General features: G+C 36.8%; 1 long non-coding RNA gene across 2 annotated transcripts in view; it reads left to right on the forward strand.

Annotated features, from left to right (window-relative positions):
• Positions 1–19,715, forward strand: part of LOC105442626 — a 38,014-nt gene extending 18,299 nt beyond the window's left edge. The window contains exons 1-3 of one of the 2 annotated variants that reach the window (XR_972470.2): positions 4,416–4,901; positions 6,063–6,177; positions 19,634–19,715. This is a non-coding gene — a long non-coding RNA (uncharacterized LOC105442626). Of the gene's footprint in view, positions 1–4,415; positions 4,902–6,062; positions 6,178–19,633 lie in introns of those variants that run through there. The other variant, XR_004062722.1, reaches the window with a different exon arrangement.
• The last annotated feature ends 4,994 nt before the right edge of the window (positions 19,716–24,709 follow it).

A 24,709-nucleotide genomic window follows, 5' to 3' on the forward strand; every position in this document is an offset into this window, starting at 1 on the left:
TTGCATCATATATTGTTTGAAATAGAGTTGTTTTGCCACTTGCCTTTTCTCTTTGTGGATAAAAATAGACAAACAATTACTTCCTGCTTTTTCCACATTTCCAATTTTATTTCAGGAAGAATTAAAAAGTGTTTCAAATATGATAAATTCATAGACTCTTTATATGGAAAATGTTTATGTTACAACATTGTCATTTAGTGAGTTATCCCTTAAAAAAATAAAGAAATATTAACAAAGCTGGGTTATCTTTTAGTTCATATTATATAGTAGCCTGCTTTTCAAGCATAAGTAAAGAGATTAATAATAGTGTAACAACTTTTTTAAATCTTTCAAAACTGAATAGTACATTTAAGAACTTTACATGAATTTGAATACAGTAGTAAACTGGGTCATTCCTTTTTGTAATACATGTGCAGGGAATAATTTTCCTCAAATTTTTTGATTCGCAATGTCAGCCGATGGATAAATATTTCAAATGCAATTCTGTACATTTCTATGGAAGAAAACTGCTACACAAAAGATATTTTGTATAGCAGTCATGCAAAAATGCATAGCAAATTGCGATGCGATACCAGGAAAATTATTCCCTGCATGTGTATTTGTGGAATATTTGGTAATCTTTTATGTCTTTATCTTTTCCGTGAGCCACGGTCCTGTCATTATTTATCTTCTTCGAAAGATAATGCTCGTGATGAAGATGGATTGCCTCATCTTGATATTGATGTGTGAGAGAATAGCTGCTCTACTTCCTTCTAACCTTTTAAAGGGGATTCCTTTTTTGAAAGAGACAATATTTTGAAGCGCCTACGTCTCTTTCTCTCTTTCTATTTAAACTTTGTTTAAGGTTTTGAGATATGAATGTAAAAGGTTTTAAAGATTTATTCTTGATATCTTTTAAGTGAGATAAGCTTATGGAAAAGATGATTTACCTTATGATGAAATGGATGTGCGAGAGAATAGTAGTTCTACTTAATAATGATAATAATATTTAATATTTAATATTAAATTTTTATATAGCGCTTAATACAAATGTCTCTAAGCGCTTTACAAATATACTTCCAAATACAAATACAAATATACTTCCAACCTTTTGAAGGGAATTCTTTTTAAAAAGCAATATTTAGAAGACAAAAATACTATTTAGCTATTTTACATTTGTTTTATGTTTGATTAAGATATATTTATTCAGGATATATTTTTTTAAAGATAATGCTTATGAAAATGAATTGCTTCATGATGAAGATGATCTGGAGTATACTGAGTGATTGAATTATACTGAGCTGCATTGCATAGATCTATATTCATGGCAGTTACATTCAGTGTATTGTGTAGCACAGCCGCAGGAACTATCTGAACTTCTGACCTTAGATGGACGAGCATGTCCTTGATAACACTTGACCATGACGTGACCTCCTAACCTCCTTCTTCTTACATTCACATCATCCGTCATCTGTGCTGGATGCCAAACACATTCTATTGTTTATAGGCTTATGAGTATGACACATTGTTGGTTGCATGGAAGAAGGCAGTAACACCCATTTGCTGTCAATGGCAGTAAGGGCCTTCTCGCAGGCAGGCGACAACATGATTCTGGACAGTAATTGCTCTGGACTCTAATACTCTTTTCACACTTGTTTTGCTTAACCCAGTACTTTGCTTAGCCCTGTACTATCCTTAACCCCGGACTAACTTTTTTGGCTTTTCACACACGCTGTTTTTTAGTCCCGTACTAGCGCCTATTCCGGAATAAGAAAATTCATGCTCTTCTCACTGCAATTCGTTAGCCCCGGACTAATGAATATTATGATTGGACAGTGGGCTCCTTACTTCGCCTCTGGCCAGCTGCGATACGCTCCATTGCGTAGTACTGGACTTTTTTTCGTTTCTGTTCTCATTCATTTGCTTGCCACCGCAATTGCGGTGTTAGCAGGAGTTAGCACCACAATTGCGGGGTTAGCCCTGCTATTTTGCAGGGCCAGCTAACCCCGTACTATAGGTGAGGCTAGCCCACTTTGGTAAATACGAGTCTGAACAGAAAGTGGAATAAGCTTAACCCCGGACTATAGGTGGGGCTAAGACCCCCCCCCCCTCCCTTAACCCCACCTATGGTACAGGGTTAAGCAAAATTTTGCCAGTGTGAAAACAGTATAAGTGAATTCTTAAATTTGATCCTGGACACAAAAACTGTAGGCTACTTTACCCTAACCTTCACTATGAACATAACTGACAAAGAAAGCGGACAAAATATACAGTTCCTCAGGTACACAAAGGAACATCCCTTCACTGCTATTATGTACAAATGTGTAGAACAGGTGTCACATGCATATTCACCTTTTTACATAACAGCAGTGAAGGGATGTTCCTTTGTCTACCTGAGGAACTGTATATTTTGTCCGCTTTCTTTGTCTGTCATTTTCATAGTGCCTGAACCTAAATCTGATCTAAAACTCAATTGCAACCCTAACCCTAACCTTATTCTCTTGACGAAATAGAACTTGGAACAATTGTTGCAGTAGCAAATGTCGTAACACCAATATTAACCCATTGTATGTCAATGGGAACTGTTGGTTCCCTGTGTTAAGTCTATGGGGATGAGAGATTTCAGTGGTCGACAGGTTTACCTTCACACTGCCTGCTGAGGGCCTGAAATTGTTAACCATTTCAATACAGACTTTAGGACCCTCCTATCTCTCAGAAGACGATAAGTACTACCTCTGTAGGCTAGGGCCTAGAGAGTGTGAAATGTTGAATATGTACGCCCTCTTTTGGGTTTTCTCACTGCTTAAGTCGTCTGCTCAGAACCAGAAGGGAGTAACTTGTATACTTTTAACACAGACCTTCTGACTCTCAACCTAATATTTTAACATGTATACACAGTGAATGTTGTACACACCCCCACTATGTTGCTGTTTAGTCATATCTCCTTTCGATGTTACCACTGTCAGTGTACAGAATCTGATTATGGTGCACACCCCCTCAATAGGGCTCTTCAGTCTACATCTGAGAGTGCGTTATTGTGGGACAAACCTTCCTTACTTCAGGTCTAGAAGAGGAGGTTCTTGGCTCTTGATCACCAACTTTTTACAAAGATGGTTGGCCTATTTGTTTTCAGGAAGATGTCATCTCTTGAAGCTAGAAACGTGTTTACTTTCAACCGTTCATGTTGAGTTAATTCCCTTCTCACAACACATGTTGTCTGTACAAAGCTAGAAGTTAATTGGTTCACTTTGTTTTAACCTATATAGATTATGTCTTTCTTGCTCCAAACAGACAATGTGATCCCTCGCCATGTGTTGTATCAGAAGACAATAATACACCTGTGAAATACAAATCGGACACCTCCAATTATTTCCCCCATTCCTGAAAGGAGACTACTTTCAAATGGTATTACTGAGCTGGAGTTGGGGCTGTAGATAAACGATGACAGGCTTTGAGAGAGGCTAATTCCTCCAGCATAAATTTCATAAAATTAGATACATGTGGTCCTACCATCAGGTCAACCTGGCCCAGCATGTCACCTCCCGTTGTATAACGCCTCCTCCCATTGGCTGTTCCCCACCTCCAGCCCCTGGCTTTGATCAATCACAGCCCTCGACAGATCCCCTCTAGGCCATGACTCAGGGGGGAAACCTAGACTGCCTTCGCTCAGCTTGAGTCTCCGTGCAAGGGATCGAGCTCTCTTGATTGAATTCTGAAATTGTTTCTCATTCTCAAATCGGCTCCCCTCGCCAGGCGTGTGTGACACTCCGAACGGTAGTAGTAGCACGCACGAAGGGAACCTAAATACGTAGCAGACGCATGCTTGCCGATCACTGCTCTCAGCACCTTCATCGCCGTCCACGTACCCTAAAGCCGTGGATAAACATTGCCGTATACTATAGGATCGATGGGAAGAGCTGGCTTGTTGCATGCTTTAGGTGTTCATTCATGATTGTACATTTCAAGGAGCTTGTTAGTAAATTTCGACTAGCTTGTGGATGATACCTCAGATTCCAGTCAGCATCAGAGGCCAACATATCAAGGAACTTGTTTATAAATATCAACGAAATTCTAGATGATTTTACACTCAATGGATTCATGGTTGTACATTTCAAGGAGCTTGCCATTTCTATGAGCTTCTAGATGATATTTCAGCTAGCTTGTGGATGATATTTCAGCAACTGACATCAACAAACTTGACCTCAATCCTCAAGAGTAGATACCATTGTTAAATATTTGTGGAATTCATGTGAGGAACTTAGCTTTCATCATCACCATCACCATCATCATCATGTGAATGAAATAAGCAGTGGATAGTAACATTGCTATTACTTTTTCATACACCTGTACTTGTTTCAAGGCATATTTGTATGTCAATTTCACAAGAAGCTTGTCAATTCAAAAGAAGCTTGTCAATTTCACAAGAAGCTTGTCAATTTCACAAGAAGCTTGTCAATTTCACCAGAACCTTGTCAATTTCACAAGAAGCTTGTGAAATAAGCAGTGGATGGTGACATTTACATACACCTGTACTTGTTTCCAGGCATATTTGTATGTCAATTTCACAAGAAGCTTGTGAATTACCCTGGACATCCTTGAGGTTCAATTTGTGATACCAATTTGGAGACCCGTAAAAAACCCGCTTTGGTGAAAATGTACAACTTTGACTGAAGGTCGGACATTGTTTCACTTTCTCCTACAGGAATATTTCATTCTTTAGCAACAGACATTGAAGAATTTCTTTGGATTTTTACTTTTGTGGTGCTTATGACATGAAGCAAAAAATCTGTGGTATTTGCTCCGATAATTTGTTCTCCGTCTCGTGAAATTTAAGGCTTTGTTCGGAGAAAGGACAGACAGAGGATTTTGCATACTTGGTCCAACTGTGAAGTTGTCTTACAACTTTTCTCCCATTTGAAAGTGTAAGTTTTCAAAATCAAATAAAATTGCAATAGGACTTATAATTTGTAGATTGCCTTGAAAATATGCTTTTTATGAAATAAATGATGTAGGCTTCACATTTACTTACATAATCATTACAGTTTTTGCTGTTTGATTATTTGTTTTTGTATGTTTTTTGTTTATTTGTAAGTTTTACTATGATTTAGGAATTTTCCACTTTCGAAATAGACTCTGTGTTTACTTGATGGTTGTCTCCGTCTCACACATCCATGATACATAAATGTTTGTAACATATTACGTACAGCTTGATCTTCTAATGATTGATCATGATGATGATTTCTAAACTTTTGTAGTGTATTGAATGGAAACTATGATTCATGCAAATGAATGTCTTTTAGGAGTTGAAAGTGCTATGTTAGCAGAACCTGGCTGTGAAGGGTAGGGGAGTACATGTTTGGATTATCCTTTCAATTGAAAAATGACAGTCTAGTCTTGATGGTTGAAGTATGTCAGAAATTATGGATATTCAATTCATTGAAAGAGATAATGTGCTAGTTTCTACACCTTCCTAAGTTATTTTAGATTTTCTCTTCCTTCACTTCTCTGGTGCATACAAGCGAATGTGAAAAATGGCTGTAATTTTTCACTCATTTCATTTTAGAAATGTATTATCTTGTTTGATTTGATTTGATTTGATTTCATGCTGTCCTAACACATTGAACTACTTACTTATACCATAGCCTGCCAATTTCTTTAGAGATACAATGACTCTAATCATTCATAAATTTACCAGTTAAAAAGATTCAATCAAATATTAATCATTTTGCTTTGTTGAGTTACTTATCTGCAGAATTAATTTACCATGTAAGAAAAACTTGCATCAAACTAAAACAGAAAAGTACAACATTTATCAATTAACTTTAAATTAAGACTTTGGTAGAATGACATTTAAATCTAATGTTGTTATTCCATGTCCTCTCGATTTAAAGAAATAGGGACGGATGAAGTAAAAAGATATACCAAGTATTTTTTTAACCATAACATCTAATTTATGTAATTGCCTGCACGATCCGAAATATTTCAGTAACTCAAGACAGTCACCCATGACTTCTGATAACGATTCGAATGGCATAATACATCACTGGAATTCTGTTTGTTCTCTTACCTCTCTGTATCTTTAGAAGTAATGAGATAAGGAGTCAAGAAAATTCAAGAAAATACTGAAACCGTCCCGCTGGCGTGCCCTTGGTCGTACCAGCAGCCCATCCTTGGTTAGAGACGGCTAAAAACAATCAGGTAATTTGCTCACATGTTTGCACTTATATTGGACCAATACACAGCCTCGTTTACTCTGCGTTCAGCCTACAAGAAATCATGGTATAGCTGTACAAGAATTTCTCAGCTCTATGAATGTTGTATAATGAAATGTTGGAGCTAAGCATCTTTGAACGAAAACTTGATAAAGTAACAGGTTCCTGGGGCTAGTTTTCAAACAAAATGTTTGTAAGTAGGTGGGGCTTATTGTGAGCACACATTGATGATCGGCTGGCTGTCTTGTCATTTGACTACTTCAAATATAGTTTCTGTAATCAATGTTCTTTAATATGATGTTGTCATCTAGTTTGTATACCCTTTCAGAATACAGTTCTTTATTCAACGTTTCATATTCAATTTAATTCAATTCAAAGTTTGATTACAAAGACTTTATAAATTGTTGTTAATAAGAAGAAAATCCCATTCCAAAGATAATGCTGCTAACCTCAAGTTCCGAAGTCAATTAAATCTGTGATTTTAGACAAGTTAGTCCAATATGGATGTCGGCAACATTATGAGTAAGAAAATTACAGTTAATTACTGATAAGTAATCACCAGAATATAGTGCCATATCGTTTTTCACACAAAAAGAAAAGCAAAGTCATTTTTGGCAAAGAGAGTGCATTTTAGTCAATCTATGTAATGCTTACAAACTGGTGATAAATCAGTAGTTTATGACCAATTAAGATTGGATATTGCTAATTACATGAGCACTTTACAGTGTACTACTGTTAATTGCTGGTTATCCTCTACAGGTGCACTGGGAAACATCACAGAATATATCAGGATTATCGGAAGTTGTATATAAAATTTTTAAATAAGAGGAATGTATTTAATGTTTGGCTTAATTATCTAAATTTTTCAGGTGTAAGATAAATAGCAAAAGCAAATGGAAACTACAAGATACAAAAAAGTATTGATATGCTTTAAAATGATAAAAAATTAATCAGAGAGGGAAGAAAATCATGTGCAGAAATGCAATAAAAGATTGGAGAAAATATAAAAACATATATTAACATTTTTAAACTATTAAAAAGACATTCATCTAATCTAATTCATATAATCTAATTTTCAGGCATTAAAAGAAAAAACTGAAATATGAAAAGTTATTCCATTAAGAACCTATTTCTTACATGTACCCACTTTCTTTTTAAAAAGACAGAACTCAATCATAACCGGCCGAATAGTTGTCATAAAATGCCTAGCAAGTGCCCAAATCAGTACATCTATCAGATTTTTTTTTATCCCACCAAATGAAAGAATGTCCAAATTTCCTATTTGTGCCTATTAATTTCTTGATAGCTTTTGAATTAAAGATGTAACAGGATGAAAAAGCCATGTCATAAAACAACTTAATAATACCTGAATCAGTCCTTCTTGTTCTACAGATTCCTGAATTTCTGTATTGGATCTCCATTTAATTTAATGTTTAGGGGCAAACAAAATAATGTTCATTTAATTTAAGGCTTTCAAAAATCCATTACATAAAATTTCTATGAACTATGAACCATATTTATAATAGCATAGACTGTTCATGTCATTAAACACTTAAAATAGGTCACGACACCCCCTAGATTCTTCTAGGTGAAGATTGGTTTTGTGATTTCCTTTTGGAGTTCATGGTTCAACCGCGTTCAGCGCGTTCCTGATGAGATCAACCGACTTCCTTTTCTCCCGACGTGTTTAAATGAGAAAAGCACATTGGGATGATGGGGAAAGCATCTTGAATGGTGAATTTATAGAGTGAATAACAAACAAGCGGCATCGGTTTGCACGTCATGTCGGGAGAAAACAGATCGGTGTGATGCGTGAGCAACAAGTTGGTGTTAGGAAATAGGCCTACATCTACAGTAAGGCTAGATATATATGTGTTTGTGGCATGAAAGCTGAGTGAAATGTTTCTAAAAGCCATTTTAGGGCCAAGAAACTATTTTTGTAGTGAGAAACTTTTTCATGAGCTAGTGATGAATGTGCAACAAGCTAGAGCTGAGAGACAGATATCCATGTCTGTATATCCAGACATTTTGGGGCATGAAACCTTTGTGAATTGTTTCTGGAAGCCATTTTAAGGAGCAGAAACTTTTGTGAGTTATTTTTAACAAACAATAGGTATGAAACAGTCTGTGGTTCATGTAAAGTACAGAGCAAAAATATTGATGTGATGCATGTGTAACAAGTTGAAGCTGAGAGACGGGCATTCGTGTCTGTAAAGCCAGAATATTTTGTGGCATGAAACCTTTGTGATTTTAGTTTCTGAAAGCAATTTTTAGGCCAAGAAACTATTTTTGTGGTAGGAAACTTTTTCATGAAATAGCAAGAATGCAGTGTTTTCAAGTGGATTAAATTATATTGCTGGATGAAATGTTCACCAATTCAGAGCCATTGCAGAATTAACCAAGTTTTCATGTTTGCAAGTTTCCTTCTAAGGGTGCTTTGTGTAGAAGTTGCCTAAAATCAGTTTATAGGTTTATATATTTGTGGGAGAATTAACCTTTTAGAGTGAAAAAAAAAAAATTGAAAGCAAATCTGATTTCAAATGAAACTACAGACGAGGAAGAAAAATAGTGGTGTAAATATGTGTAGAATTGGGCTATGATGCCTTAATATAGGAATAGGTGGTATTAGTGTGTAAGAGTAACAGAGGTCAAGGTGAATAAAATACACTGATTTAAATTAGATGTAAGAAAAGGGCAAGAGGATAATTGGTGTTGAAGTTCATAAAAGCAGGTCAAGATTCATGCAGGTTTAGGACAGTTAAGATGAGTTTGTGGGAGAAGGAATGAAATTAATTAATATACATTTGAAAACATTTGAAATGAGAGACATATAATAAAAAGGAAATTTTTCATTTGATAGGCTCTGGAAAAATGAAGATTCAATAGATCATACTAAATCACATTTGCTTAAATTTTACAGAGTTATTTAAGAATGAAAATGATATGGATGGAAAACAGTAATCAGGAATGTAACTAAAACATGATTGATTGTCATGAAGACCATAAAAAGGAATCTGAGGTCTATTTATCTTTTTATGAGGGGGGGGGGGGATGTGTATTCAAAAGATGGATAGTTTATTATGATATCATCACTAATCCAACATTTTGAATGAAGAAAAATAATCTTGACGTAGGGTAAAAAACGTTGGATGATATTCATATTTCATCAGATATCCCTATCCAACCATCTCTTTAATAATTGACTAAAACCAGCGTTAAAATGATGTTACACCAATGAGTATCTCAATGCAAATTATTGTCACAACATCCAGCAATTTGGATCTTCCCATGAGATCATCTCTTATAAATCACAGGGAAAAGTATCATTGCTGATATAACTGTCAAACAGTTCTCAAGCAATTGATTTAAAACTATTGATAAAATACTGCAAATATCATAGTTTTAATGTTCATAAATGTTTAAGCATATGCAAAATTCACATTCCCAGAAGATCATCTCTTTAAGTTTAAGTAGGACAAAATATTTATCGTGGGTCGCTGTCAGACCAAGTGTCTATCTGTTTTCAAGCAATTGATTTTAATCTATCGATAAAATCATCTTCAATCTCAAAATATCACTGTATTAATGTTCATAAGTGTTTAAGCATAATTATGCAAAATTCACTTCTCGTAAGATCATCTCTTTAAGTTTAAGTAGGACAAAATATGTAGCGTGGGTCGCTCTCAGACCAAGTGTCTATCTGTTCTCAAGCAATTGATTTTAAACTATTGATGAAATCATCTTGAATCTGCAAATATCACAGTATTAATGTTCAAAAATGTTTAAGCGTATGTAAAATTCTCATTCCCATAAGATCATCTCTTTAAGTTTAAGTAGGACAAAATATGTAGCGTCCCTGTCAGACCAAGTGTCCATCTGTTCTCAAGTACTTGATCTTAAACCAATGTTGAACGTTGGAGGTTGCTTTGAAAATAAACAATATCTGTGTAAGTGATGATAGTTGCGCTGAAGACCATCTTTCATTCTCCCTCGACCCTCCACCGCTTGAAGGCTGGTGCGTCATCTTGGGCTGGCTTGGCAATGGAGTAGCTGGGTTGTACACAAACCCATTCAGTACTACAGACTACAGTACAGAGATTGTTTTGGGCAAGCAAAGTATAAAGTGGACTAGTGAATAAGAATTTAACTTGCCCTATATAGAAAATAATTGTACTTGCTGTGCATTGCTGTCTTATTTTTATTCCATATCATTTCTGATTTTGTTTCTCTTTCTTCTTCTTCTTCTTCTAAACTATTTATTATTATTATTTTTTTTATTTATTCGTTAGTATTATAATTTCCATTATGTATATAAATATTTTTTTTCGGGGGGGGGGGGGGGGTTCTCCCTTTCTATCATAAGGTTTCAGGTTCAGTTTTTTCAATAGTAGAAATAGATACTTATAGATATGAGTATAATATAGATACTAAGATATATATCATAATTTGATATAACAAAAGTAGGTGTTGTTGGGCTCAATAAAAGAAATATAGTAAAATCAGATATTGGATAGAAACAAATTAAATGAGCGTACATTATTTGATTTCAACATGAATTTTGTAACATATCTAAAACCCTACACATACATGTATAAAGAATGCATTTTGAAGTGACATTCATCATTTCATGCACGTGTATGTGCAGTATCAAGCACACCTCTTTCTTACCACATACTATACCATTACCAGACTGTTTATAGTGCTTCCCCACACTCTAGTTATTGTGGCTAAGGACAAGGGGAGAGGAAAAGAATGCGGAAAGGGGTCTGTGGGTGCCATATTTCATCCAATATGACCATGAACTGACAAGACCTTAGTATAACAATCATTTGTTGTAATCAAATTACCTCAAGGACTAAAGGATTTTCACCATGTAAATTTGAGTGTAGCCATATTTTTATTGCATCCATGTTTCATGTCTCCCCCCTCCCCCCTCCCCCCCCCCCCTCTCTCTCTGTAGCAATTTAGTTTCAAGGTGATGCGAGTTTTCACCTCTCTGAATTGAGGGCGTGAATGTAAAAGTAAAGTGCCAGTCTAAGGCTGCGTTCATGCTTAAATTTTGAAGGCAGAATGAGCGATCTGAAACGCTCATCGTAAACGCTCATCGTGATCGCAGTTCCACGATGTAGTGTTCATGCTTACTTCTCTGGCTCCCCCAGGCAATTCTCAGTGTGTGGCCTTAATTGGTCTTCCAGCTGGATTCGCAAACCTTCACTGTGCATGCTACGTAGACCCACTAGAGGTCAGTGCGTTGACCCCATTTAAACGCGTTTACAAATTGTAAACGCATCTTTTTGTGAGTTTACGATCGGCGATCGTGATCGCCGTTTTTTCGGTGATTCTACAAAAGTGAGCTAAGACGCAACCGTGTTTTAAACTAAACGCGTAACAGATGCCTGATTCTGGCCGTCAAAATCAAGCATGAACGCGCCCTTACATGTATATCTTTGTTAGAATTGGAATGTATTTTATTTTATAGCAGCTTTCGGATCTTCAAAATTACTTTACATGTCTTTACAATTAAGAACAAAAAACCTGATAAATGAATGGAATATAACCTATGAAAAGAAAGTAAAATAAACCCAAATAAAAAAATATATATAAACAAAATATCACAAATTCATCAACAGAACTAATATAAAAAAAACACCCCCAAAACACATAAAAAAACAGTGAGCAGTTTAGCTTATGGAAAAAAGGAAGAGAGGAACCCAACAAATAGATAAGGCTCTAAACACTCCACCCCACACTCCATCCCACACTTTAACCCACACTCCACCCATCGCCATAACCATACTCCACCCCATACACCACCCACACTCTACCCACACTCTACCCACACTCTACCCCATACTCAGCCGACATACCAACCCACACCCACTATCACACACACTACCCCACACACTACCCCACACACACCAAAGGGTGAATGACCTTACATTTGTCTGGCTTCTCATATCTATGTTTTCTCCACTTTCACAAACATGGTGTAAAGAACATTTCTCCCACAAGGTATGTTCAGACTAGTCTCATCGTATGTTTCAAACCATGGATAATTTGAGATTGAAGTTACTAATTCTGGAAGCTTTATCTGGAAGGAATTGATGTTCTGTCTTACTGTGATCCATAATGTTTAAAGAGAATGTAATATCCAGACATTCATTCACAACCGAAATATTTAGACAGCTAACCATATTTTTCTTTTTATAAGTGAAAATTGATCAATATTCTGGGATCTTTGCTCTTTCAGATTTGACTTTCATGCCCTTAATTTCATGCTCTTAATTATTATTTAGGAGATACATTTTGCATTCTGCTCCTTGGCTCAGGATCAGACCAGTGCATTATTGAAGGATCATTATGACTTTTGTTCTATATGAACACAGTTAGCAATGGTTTGGTCATTGTTGTGTCAATGTAGAGGAAAAGACCTTGCAACACACTAGGGCTACTTCACACATGCCTCTCAATGTTTTGGTGAACCATTTAATTGAGAAGAGGTTAAATCAAGAAGCCCTTATATCCAATTTTAACTTTGAAGCTTATTATGATATTGGTTGATTGGCAAGAAAGGCGAATTAGGTTCTCAAAGAGCATACTTTTTAGTTAATATGACTCAAAGAGGAATTAATCTTCATACAAGTTGGTTGAGAAGGAAGAAATAATCATAGAACCTCTAATGAGTTAAAGTTTGAGATCAGTTTCATAAACAATAAGAAAATTATTTAGTTTTAAATTGACATGACATTTGTAACTGTTATAGAGAACTGCCTATTGACAATGCAGTTATAATGTGGAATAACACAGACAGAACATGGACTTTAATATACAGGTCCATGGCTGGAATACATTTTCTTTATTTGTGACAATTTGAACATCGCTCTTTTTTGTGGGCAGACATTTTGAAATTTCGTGTCGAAAAAGTGAGATTTCATTTGAGGATTTTCCCTTCCATTTATTGATAGCAGCTTGCTTTTTTCTTCTTTCGCATATTCGGTGCTCTTTTTTTAGTTTCCTTAAACAAAGTTGCTCTCACCTCCCATCTTATCTTTTCCCGCTGGTTTATGATTGTCAGCCAACCTGAGAGCGAGAGAGACCAAGACTTTACCATGCTTTTCTATTAATGTAACACTCCATAAAATGTTTTTTTACTCTGCTGCATTTGTCATACAGTTGCTATTATTCAATTGCGCTTTCAAAGAATCGGACAAATCCTTTCATCCTTCTCCCAAAGCCTGTTATTATTATTTTGCTCTCTTTTAAAAAGGAAGGGGGAAAAAATCCATGTTTTGACTTCCCTTTGTTCTTGTATTTCTTTTCTCCTCTCTTTTCATTTTGTAATCCTTCTTTCTATACCTTACATTAACTTTCCCTAAGTATGCTTTAGTCTGCCTCACATTTCCAAGGTTTCCCGGCATAAAAGCTCCGAGGACGATTAAAAATCTATCTTCTTTGCGTCGGCTTCTCTTTGTAAAGGCAGCCTAAAGCTAGAAGAAAAATTACATTTCTGAACAATGGTCAATTTATATTGTGAGGCCGTGACTTCATTGTGCTTGTGCTAGTTGTGATTATTTTATGTGCCGCTTTCAATATTTTGGAAGGCAACATATACATTGGATATCTTTTGTAGTTATGATGAGTGGTTTGATGGGGGGGGGGGGGGGTGTAGGTTTGCCCCTCTTGGGACAAGGATGGGGGCAGAGAATACCAATGATATTTAATTAAATGGGGCAACTGTATGATCCGGGTAACCTTAAAAGTGTGATTGAAAATTCCTCTCAATGTATGGCATATTGTGAGTCAGAACCACCCCTGTGTTATAGTCTGGTACAGGTTCTTTCAGTTTTAATAATTTAAGCTGTTGTGCAACTGGCCGGATTTTTTACAGAAAAGAAGAAAATCCTTATTTAAGTTTAGATTTAATGTCAAACTGGACTACTGGTAGGTTATAATTTTCAGTGCATTTAGTAACAAACACATTACAGAATATGTTTTAGGGGTACATGTTTTATCACCAATGTCAGCTCCTCTGATATTTTCTCGACCAAATAGCCCGCCAATTGCAACCGAGGGCTGATTAAGAGGCAAATTAAGTGGCTAATTTGCGATAGAGATAGTTAAAATAGAGGGTTATTTGGCAAAGTCGAGCTGATGAGGACAGGCCTCATGTTGCATGTTGAGAAGGGTCCAACAGCTAAGGTTGGCTCTCTCCTTCCTGCAGACTCCAATAGACATGGTTCTAATCCTCACGTTATGGAATGGGCCTGAGGAGCTACATTAAGCAGACTCCCATGATGCCTAGCATCTATTGAGTCACGTCGAGGTCCCTGTTGATTTTAACACCTTTTTGTTAATAGTGTTTCTATAGTGAATAGAAGACTTGAAAAATGCTCCTGAAAGCCTTTTCCCCCCTTTCTCTCTCTTTTATTGTTGTAGAAAAGGGCATAAACTTTTCTGAAAGCTGTTCATTATGTGCATGTCACATTCAACTTTGTCCAGTGGTTGTAACTCTTTCACTTCCCTTTTTTTGGTGGTGGTGGTAATTTGAATTGGTAATACGAGAGAAGGAGCTCTCTGATGCTTATCCTCATTTCAATCAGTGTTTAAATGAATTCAATTTGGCAACAGCTTTAGGGAGAATTAAGCACTTTGGTCTTAAGTATATTGTTAAGGATAAAAGCATTTGCAACGTGTTAAACATTGCTCTTAGTAAAGGTGTCTTTCTTTCTCCAATCCCCCCCCCCCCCCCCCCAATCCCTCTCTCTCTCTCTCCCTCTCTCTCTATTTCTTTCTCTCATTAATATTTGTTGCTTTTCAGTCAACTTCTTTGGATTTCATAATTTAGTAATAATATTCTAAAGCATTCTTTTTAGGGATATAGGTATGAAAGCACCGTAATAATAATAAGAGGTGCCCCTGTAATAAGTTGCGATATTATGAACATGAATGCAAACATATTTCTATAATAATGAAATGATTCAAAATTCTTATTCTATTAGCTATGGCATTATTCAATTGCTAAGATATTCTGATGAAAAATAAGGGTGTGATCACAAATGAAAACTGACAGATTTTCATCTTCTTTTCAAATGTTGCTTAAAAAGTTAAAAACAATCATTTTTGAAATAACACCTTGTGGAATGTGGATGGAAATATTGCCTGTGATCTGGACAGCTGGTCTGCCCTATATAACCAACTAAGAAAGGGGTGATAACGAGAAATACTGGGGAAAAACTAATAAACAAACACTCGCAAACAGATAAATCAACAAGCCTTTCACAGTAAAGATGAAACATTTTCTTGCATGATTGTCCCAGAAATCAATTAATATTGATTGTTAAAAGGCCGTGGTTAACCCGAGGTTGTTTCTCCATCAATAGATCTGCCCCATGAATAAAAGGAAGAGAAACCAGACCGAGAAAAAAGATGTAACAGTGGTCAAAATGACAGGCCTTCTTTTTAAAGCTCCCTTAAATCCATCTATTCATTGTGAAACTTGTTCTCATTTTTCTTCTCCGTTCCTTTCATGCACCCTCCAATCCTCTTTCAAAGAATTTACCCTTTTTTATAATGCGGAGAATGAAGGATGACAAAAAAAAAGAAGACAAGTCGGGTTACGACTCATCTTCTTTGCATGATCAATTCCCAAGCCGCTCAGTGTCCAGTAAATCCGGACACTCAACCCTAAGACTCCGGCCGGGGACATTCTCTAGTCCTATTGTTTGACCGCTACTTTAGCCTTTCACCACCCTTCCTAGGTGGGTAGAGCGATGTAATTGAAACCATGCTGTGTAACAGATGTATCAGAATCCAAAATCTATTTTCTTCCTCTTCCTATTTTTTTCCTTCTACATTTGTAATACTTTGGGGGCGATGGAGGGGTACAGGGCCTTACCCCTAGGGGTTGAATAGGGGGATAAAGAGGGGGCTTTTGTGCCACAAAGTGGATAGGATTCCTGGCTTATCCATTCATAAGGGATTTCATTGGGGTAAAATCTTCAGAATCGTCTGCTGTTGTCTCTTAGGTACATGTATGGTGTGTAGTTGTTGGATTTCAGACCAATGATATGCTGCAATCGACGTTTGCTCTTGGTTTATTGTTTTGTCAAATATATAGGGTTAGGGTTATTATTTGGTATATTTATATAGAACTTAGCAATTAATTTTTCATATAAGTTCACTTTTTAATAGAATTGTAGGTATACTTAATCCAGGCCAACATACCATAGCCATTGTGGAAAACAGTTTTGTACCTGATAACCCTGTACAGATAAAACTCAAATAACTAAATAAATAAATGATAGTGTTGATGTTACTATGTTGTGTTAGCATTAGGGTTAGGGTGTTGTAAATGTTCTATTCTAGTGTTATACTTTGGAGGTGCACTTGTGTAAGAAAATGACTGCTGTTGGGAATGTTTTCCCTCACAAAGTGTTGGGGCGAGGGAAAATACTTGCAAAGACGCAATTTCTTTTAATATATATTTGGTGTTTTTTGTTTAAAATATTCCAGATGATTGCTGGTGATTAGGAATACACTATTCTACCTAGATATTCTATTCTATGATAGGCCTGCATCCCCTAATGCATGCCTAAGGCTCTCTTGACATAGCATCAGGTAATATATGATAGCTGATATTGTGAAGGGGAGAGGTATATATTGTACACTCAGCAAATATATAGGCCTATTTTTTTTCTAGATATGCATTCTTTTAAGAAACATTCATAACTCATATACATACCTACACCAGTCTGTCTTCATCAAAAACAAAGCTTGTTTTTTATTAAGGTCTGGTACGCAAAGGCTAGTTTCCATGGCGGGGACACCTACAAAAATAAGTTTGTCCAATGCCTATTATTATCCTACACTCATTCATCTTCTCCCTGCCTAGACTACTAGAGCTTCATCCCGTAAGCATTGTACAGTAGTTTGTATACCCAGCCATGCCTCAGTACCCTGGCTTAGCCCTACGCAGCACTACAAGTGAAAAAGTAATCAAAAGTTGACGGTTCTACTTGTTTTTCCCCCCTTGCAAGGTTTTTCTTCAGCCGGATTGCGAAGTCTCGCTCCAAATAACAGTTTATTAAGTCCGTCTTTTCTTTTTCAGCTCCAAAAAAATATAGTATCTTCTTCTTTCTCCTTCAGTCATCTTTGGTACGCTTTGAGAGAAAGAGAAGGAGAAACGTAATAGGATTCGGGCGCAGAGATAGTGATGCGTGAAGGATTTTGGGGGTGTCTTGGGAACGTCTGTCGCCATGGAAGAAAAAAAGAGGAGGGATTAAGCGACAGTGATCGGCTCCCACTTATTTCCAGTTACCTGAATTTAATTACGATTTGAACGATCAATTGCATCGTCAGTTATATAACTGTTTTCAATTGAGAGTTAAATGGGAAAATAAATTAAAAACTCAAACGTAGAACATGTAACAACATGTAACAACAGTTATAACTGAATTGACTGATCTGGTTGGAGTATGACGAGCATGATAATCAATCACACATACAATCACAGGCGACAAAAAGGAATGACATATATATAATGATCACGAAAGATATCAGAATTGTTCAAACAAAATCCACTGGTTATTCTGTAAATTGTGTACAGTATGTTGATTAAAAACACTCCATAGAGACATTTAACATCATTTTTATGATAACAAATAAACAGCATTGTATGTAGTAACACATTTTGCCTTAGTATTGAAGATTGTGTAATTCATTACTGTCAGTTTCTGCAGATAAGGATGAAATATAAATTGCATTGCAATGATGAATCACATGAAATGATTATAGGAAATTGAATTAATTAAAATGTAGGTTTATAATGAGGAAGACAGGGAAAGGAAGTGGATGGTAATACTCAAATGTAGATCATAGCTGGAGAAACGATCAACAGATGGAGCACCCAGAAATGATGAAGATGGCATCTTTGGATTTTGATTTAGAGATGTTTAATAATAATGTTATTAGCTACATTTGTATTGCGCACATATCCATCCCAGGAGATGGATACTCATCGTTTCTATTCAAGGATATGTATAGAAATGGAGAGAAGAAAACAGAAAGTTGTTAAAAGACATAAGGTAATATATTACCATATATGTTGTGGATGTAATTTCTTTCTAGTAAGTTAGAAGACAGGTAGAGAGGGAGAGAAATAGAGAGAGAAGGAGAGAAGGGGCTGTGCAGGGCATTATAAGGGGAGGAAGAGAGAAGAGAGTAGAAATTAAAAGTACCTTGTCTCTTTGAAGTAGTTGAAAGGATCCAACACGTCTGCTCAATAAGTGAATGGCATTGGGGAACAAAAGAGAAACTAAGCCTGGAGAAAAAAGGGGGGCACAGCCATAAAGCTGTTTTTCTCCCTATGACACCCCTATTGTCGTGCCCCCCATTGTCAATGCACCCCCAAACCCTTGAACAATACCATGTGCCCGCATTACCTCCCCTCTTCCCTCGTTCTTTTGATAAATCCTCTCACCCGCTCGCTCGCCACTGTTCGGTAGCCGCTACCACTCCGCTTAGCTTGTTTTAGTTGATTGTTGGAGCCTGCATGGAAGCGCTGGGAGCCAGAGTGGCCCTAGATCCTCCATTCTTTACCCGCTACTCTTGGGGTGTTGTTTGTCCCACGTTTGGCATGTAAACAACAAGAAGACCAATACAGTGTCTTATCCCTGTCCCGGAGCTATACTACCAACCCATCACTTGTCTTGGAGACCCCTAAAATCAATCCATCTTTCTGATGCGCCCTGGCCATCAGTTCTTCCATTTTGTATACCGGACAGTCTTGGAGTCATTCATGTGCTTGAATAGGACTACTGTGGATTGCGAGTGCTTGATAATTGTTGGATGAATCTCTTCCATCCATCTGTAGTATTGACATTTTTTTGGAGTACCATCAGGACTGTGTTTGGACTAAAACGAGAATTCAGAACCATTGGATGCTATTAACTTTGGAAATATCTTCCCCCTTTCTGTTGAGCCAAATTCATCTGTCTTGTGTGAGTTTTGTCTCTGTTAGCTGGAATAATACATGCCTCTTGCTAAATATATACTATTCCCATCAGCAGTATTGGTGTTTGCAACTTTGCACCACTTTGTCTTCAGTTTGGACTCTATGTACAGTTAACAACTGATTTATTCTTACTCCTTGTAAAGTTAATGTTTTTCTTTGTGTGTTTTTCGTAACTCGAAAATGAAACTTGAAAGGTGGACTGGTTGAATTTAAGCCTTTGTTGAATACTTCTAGATGTAAGCTGAATATGTGACATTCTCAAGAAACATAATCCGGGACAAATCATTTTGTCACATACTTTAGAAATACAAAATTTGGTAAGAGAGGGTATGAATAATTCAGCTAACTGTTTGTCCTGTGCAAAATAGTTACCACCGTATAAGATTTGTTTAATATATTTTTTTGTTTTTTTGTGTATCCTCTGTTTCAGGTTAAAGGATTTCTAACTTCTCTGAGATTTGAACACTGAGGTCTTCTTGCAATTAATTTTTTTGGATAAAGGAGCTAACTATTTAGGGTAAGTGTGAACTTGGGTTATCATTTAGTCAGAGTTTTTGGTCATGTTATCAAATTGTTTCCTTTAAATGATAATAAATTTCTAAAGCAAAGACAGTTTTAGAAGATAAACAATTGTTTTAATTCTTTGTGCAAGATTCTTGATTGCTGATTGTAAATCCACGACTATAAATGTATGAAGTTGTATTAATTTGGAACCCTCTTTCTCTGGCTCTGTTGTATTTGCTTCTTGATTGAGAAAATATGTTTTGTAATGAAATTAAAAACTTTTTCTCACTTATTTGTAGTACATATAGGCTGTGAAGTTGTCTGAATACATGTTTTGGTTTAGATTAAGCTTATAGTGCAAGTTGATGTTGTTGTTGAAGTGTACCATTTGGTTTGTGTATTGGTGGGTTTCTAAAATCTATTGGCTAGAAAAATCCTTTAACTTCTTCTATGCTCCCCCCTCCATAAGATAATATATGTGTATGTTTTGGGGATAGTAAGAGAAATTCCTTTTCTCAACTTTATTTTAGAACTTCTGCTTTAAAATAATTTTCCATGGCTAGGAATATTGCTCATAGTGCATTCCATGAAGCATACTGGACTAACTCTCTACTTTATGCTCATGGAAGAAAATGTTTGTGTTTTGGAGGGGGTTGGTGTTTGGGGGGGGGGGGAGGGATAGTGGCAGAAAAGGAAATGTATTTCTTTTTTTAGTTAAGTATAGAATTTGTCATCCTGTCAGATGTTTATGCCTGGGACTATATGCTCCATACAGTCCTGCCCATGAACTACCCCAGAGTTTAACCTGCGCAAACAGAAAGCTCAGCTTCTCTATGGTGTTTACCAAGCAGCTTTAAGCATTGACAGCCTCTTTACTCGCTCGTTTCCGCTCCAGTATTACCGGGGTAGAGCGATCGATCGAGAGACAGAAAAGAAAAGGCAAGATGATTAAATGTGTAATAAGACTGGTTTGTGTTTGAGTGAGAAGTTTACAATGTCTGGTGGTGGCCGGACATACCTGTGCTACCAATACCATGATTTTGTCTTGTAAAGAGAAGGTTGAGTTCTGATGCAGGTGAAAAATGTATTTGAGCTCATTCATATACTTTTTACATGTGTATGATAGAATATTATAGATGTAATATCCCCTAATAAGTATTGCTATTAAAATTCCCTTGTAGGCCTACCTAAACTATGATGAGAAAAATCTGAAATGTTTGGACCAAACAGTCATGGCACAAGTGTCTGTAGTCCTAAATACTTGTTTTTGTGTGCAGCACATATGATTTTCAGTAAGACTGGGTCAGTTTTCTAACATTTTGATTATTCCATATGTCATACACAAATTGTTTTATACTTCTCAAACAACCTTTCACATTTGCTTCTTTCAAACAATGTAAAACATGATAAGAAGTCATCTGTATTTACACTCTTCTGTGCCACTACTACCAGGGTTGTGAATTTTTGTTGTTCTGACATTTGCTCCATCATCAAAGTGCTCTGGGCTCTATCAATTGTACCCAAGGCATGTAGGGTTAGGTTTAGGGTCACAAGTTGGGTTTTCTTCTAATTTAATTTAATTTAATTCTACGGGTTATAGTCTTCTCTTAATCAGAACACTGTGCGCTTAGAAACATCAGTATTAAGTGCCTAATAAATGTTATGTATTATTATTATTATTATTGAACAACAAGGTACAGAGAGGAATTCTGGGTCGTAGAAGGCTCATAAAACCAAAGAAATATAGTTCAAAACAGCCAAATTTATTTCTGGTTTGCATTCTTGCGCCAACCTGAAGCAGCCATAGTTTCTCCCACCGGGGCCGTTAGACTTCCTCCACTATGGAAATCTATATTTTATTACTTCTCATTATTCTTCTATGTTTTAGCCAAAGAATGTGGCGCTGGAAAAGAAAAAAAACACATGAGCCCCACGGGCAGGCGAAAGAGTCAATGCAATCCCTCGTGAATGAGCATGAAATTGAATTTAATATTAGGAATGGGTTAACCTCTCGCGAGTAGGGTAAGCAAACAAAGTCAAGTTCCTCCGTCGAGCGGCTCTCCTGCCAATTGTTTGAAGGCCATCCATCTTAATTTATGCGTGATGTCATCGCGACCTAGTGAAATATGACCCAGGGGTCGCCTGTGACTTGACCTCTCGGGTTGATCTGGTTCTTAAGTATGGAATGTGTATTAAAGGTGGTGGTGTTCGCCAACGAGAGGTACAAGTTTGTTGCTTTGTTGAGCACCGAGTAATTCAGCTTTAATTTTAGCATCAGTGCCAAGATAAGGAACAAGGGCTATGTATCATGCCACGCCAGCTGATAGTTGTTTTGGTTTGGATGTGAATTTATTCCATTTAGAGCTCAGCATCAAAAGGAAACCCCCAAAATATTAAAATATCATCTGTTTAGAATCAGAAGGGCATCAAGTGTGTGTTCAACGATGTAAATTTAGGCAGGGATCGACACAAATAGCCTCCCCCCCCCTTCCCAGGACACATGGGCACCCAAAATCTAAATCTGCACCCCCCCCCCCCCAAATATTAAAGTTGTAATATAGGGTTCATGCATACAGACTAGCTCTGACAATTTTAATTCAGACCCTTCTAAAAACATGAGTGTTGGGCCTAGGTTAAGACCCTTCTGGATTTAAGCTGGTGGCAGAATTCCTAGATATTATAAGTTGTTACAAGAGATGTCGTGGAGCTGATCAAGGCCAGAAATTTCTTCAATTGTTGCCTTTTGTTTTGTGCAAAATTGCAAGTGTGGCAAACAAGCGACCATTCAGAGAAGTGCAGAAAGCAACTAAAGGTTTGAAGTGAACATAGAGTCCCTAAAAGCAAGAAAAGGTAGTTAAGAGTAAAGAGGAATTTAAAAAGCAGACATAATATAAAAAATAACCTGCTGAAGAAGAGTGACATGGATCTTTTCTGTGGTGTATCTTGTTAAGAATAAAAGCTCATAATTGAATGCATGTGATTTAATGCCATGAAAAGCTATGCGATAATCTACAGCTATGACACATTTCACTGTTAGTTTAATAAAAATGACTGCTCAATTTATGGATATAATCCATTTTTCAATCTACTTGCAGTCATCATTCAATGCACCGTGTCTCACATGGGACTACAAAGTGCCGTTTTTTAATGAGATAAGGTGCCGCCATTATGATCAAACTTTATTGTCCCTTTCTTATCGAGAATGACATATTGCTCATGTTTAATCCAAATCTATAGAAAAGCAGCGAATTAAATGGCCTCATTCTCAGTTTGTGATATTTCATGACTTGGAACATTTGTTTTATTTTGACAGGGAAGGCAATAAATCTGATAAGTCTGTAAATTTGAGTTGCTCTTTTTGAAGAGGTGTTTTGTTACTTTGGATATGATACTCTTGGGTGTGGGGAATTTATTAGATAGCCATTTGCCCCTATGACCCTCTTCGTTTTAATGGCAAATAAAGCAAAAATGAAGGCACCAAGTTTTCAACAACTTGGTAATGCTGCGTAAAACTGTAATAAAAGAGAAAAGTTTGTTTGTGATGATGCTTTGCAATTCTTGTAAACAATCTCGAGATTGCCAAATAGCCCGCTATTTCTGATTTGGGAAATAATCCCAAAGTTACAAATCGCGTCTTCATCAGCTCGAGATTCGACCTTGAGAAATTAGCTCGAGATATTTTGCTCAGCATTCGCGCATAGTGTGAGTCTTCGGTCCGGTGAAGACGCACAGGACAAATAGCTGGATATTTTGCCAAATAGTGGGATATTTTGCAAACTATCCCAAGATATCTTGGGATGACAATCCCGACCAAATATCCAGCTAATTGCAACTTCGGGCTGATGAAGACGCAAATTAGCTGGATAGTTTGCGATCGGGATAGTTCAAATAGCAGGATATTTGGCAATCTCGAGTTAGTGAAGATAGGCCTTATTAGTGATGGATGCACACCTTAGGTGTATCCAACCGCTGCCACCATGTTGTGTTGGCCAAGCGTTGATTCACTACAAATCCAACTAAACTAGAACAATACAAGACACGGACGACATCATGTTCATGTGTCTAAACCAAAAACTGATGAGTCTTAAACTCTTTTATTACGTCACAATCATTTGTACGCGCTTTAAGTGTAGCTGCTCCAAATGAATATTTATACATATTTTTACAGATTACCCCCCCCCCCCCCCACATAAACCTTTTCCCCTAGCTCCTTCATCCTCCCATCCATGCAAATATCATGTTGATCTCGAGCCCATGTCTTGCTCGGGGAAGTTTTGTTTTGATGAAAGCTACAATGGAGAAGATGAACCATAAAAAGACACTTATCTAACAGGTTAATGGTCCTGCACTCTTTGAAAGGGGGTCAGTCTCGCCCCCATAAATCTTACAGGTATCATTCATAGGGTGCATTCATTCATCCTCTTTCAACCTTGACATGGAGTGTATAATGGGTCCAAACCTCTCATCCTTTTCCTTATGAATAAACATAGCCCTACATGTCTATATAATGATATACGAGCATGCAACATTTAGACCATCTCGTAATAGCATGGAGATACTTAATTCTTCAATTCGATCGTTATTCATCCTCCAATTTAAAAAGCAAAGCATACGTGCAATTATAGTTTCCCTGTTAACCTCAACATCATAATGTTTTTACTTCTTGTTTGCTTTACAAAACAAATTTGGGGTGGGAGGGAGGGGGCACATTGTTACCATAACTCCTTTTACTTCTGAGGCCAACTTGTTGAAAGTTGTTATTTTCCCCGTATCTTCCAGATGTTACTTTTTTAGACAGTGTAAGAAAATGAAAGAACTTGTTATTATTTGATGCATCCATCCATATATGCCTTACCACTTGTGAAATTATCTAGTGTTTGTGGCTTTCTGAAGATTTTCCAAAATATGTTTTTGTTTTCCCCCATCCAATTTCAATTGTTCTCCAGAAAGTAGCCTACTGTCTCAGGGGACAAATGTTGCTCTGTAAATCTGTCGGTCGGTT

This window comes from Strongylocentrotus purpuratus, unplaced genomic scaffold, assembly GCF_000002235.5.
Source record: "Strongylocentrotus purpuratus isolate Spur 01 unplaced genomic scaffold, Spur_5.0 spur5_scaffold_1, whole genome shotgun sequence".
Lineage (NCBI taxonomy): Eukaryota > Metazoa > Echinodermata > Echinoidea > Camarodonta > Strongylocentrotidae > Strongylocentrotus > Strongylocentrotus purpuratus.